Source organism: Rhagoletis pomonella, unplaced genomic scaffold, assembly GCF_013731165.1.
Source record: "Rhagoletis pomonella isolate Grant_MI unplaced genomic scaffold, Rhpom_1.0 Rhpom_scaffold_00012, whole genome shotgun sequence".
NCBI classification, from domain to species: domain Eukaryota; kingdom Metazoa; phylum Arthropoda; class Insecta; order Diptera; family Tephritidae; genus Rhagoletis; species Rhagoletis pomonella.
The window spans coordinates 14,599,547-14,600,521 of NW_023458566.1; the positions used below are offsets into that span (position 1 = coordinate 14,599,547).

The following is a 975-nucleotide window of genomic DNA, read 5'->3' on the forward strand; positions in this document are numbered from 1 at the left end:
TCGTATTTCTTAAAATTACCGTTATATGGGAGGTAGGCGTGGTTATTATCCGATTTCGCCCATTTTCAATACCATCCGTCCCACGCCCAAAAGAAGTTCACGTACCAAGTTTCGTTAAGATATCTCAATTTTTACTCGAGTTATCGTGTGCACAGACGGACGGACGGACGGACGGACGGACGGACGGACAGACAGTCACCGCTTAATCGATTTCTCTTTTCATTCTGATCATTTATGTATACATTTGTCTATATCTATCTCGATTCGTTTTGCCTGTTACAAACAACCGTTATGTGAACAAAGTTATAATACCCTTGTGCACAAGTGCGCTCGGGTATAAAAATGCTTCCATACCCGGCAACAAAACATAAAAATTACGTATACGCACTGAAACACCCGCAGCAAAAGACAAGCAATCGGGGCGCGTGTTTAATGGGCATTATGGCACGCATAAAATCAACGGTCGGCAGTGACAAATAAAGAAAAACACAAGACAGGTAAACGCACTAAAAATAGCCGCAAGAAAGCTCTAAGATGATAAAAGCTTAACACAAACAAACGCACAGCGAAGTCGATGACAAACGAGGCATAAGTAGTTTGCCATACAAATGTTTGTATGGAATTGTATTTGTATTTACTTACGCTACAAGCTAGCGAAAAGCTTGCGTTTTAATAAGCATTTGCTTGTGCGGGCGATAAGCCAAAGCTGCGCTATTTTTGTTTTTGTTTTTGTTGTTACTTCCGAATGTTGGCGGCCTTAATATAGTACATTCATAGGTACACTGATACGAGTGTCTTGCGTTGACCAGCTGTGTGGACACTTTAGCGGTCGAACCAACACAAGGGGATGTAGCTCAGATGGTAGAGCGCTCGCTTAGCATGTGAGAGGTACGGGGATCGATGCCCCGCATCTCCAAAATTATTATTATTTTTTTTTAATTTTTCTATCCAAATTTTTAGTTGCGCTCTTTTTTT

The 975-nt window shown here is 41.2% G+C and overlaps 1 protein-coding gene and 1 non-coding gene across 3 annotated transcripts in view; both read left to right on the forward strand.

Annotated features, from left to right (window-relative positions):
* The window catches only part of LOC118747910 (serine/threonine-protein kinase NLK2), a 337,056-nt gene that overhangs the window by 181,914 nt on the left and 154,167 nt on the right, over positions 1-975 (forward strand). The gene's annotated exons all lie outside the window — the stretch shown is intronic.
* Positions 844-916, forward strand: Trnaa-agc. The gene has a single exon. It is a non-coding gene; the product is annotated as a tRNA-Ala (tRNA).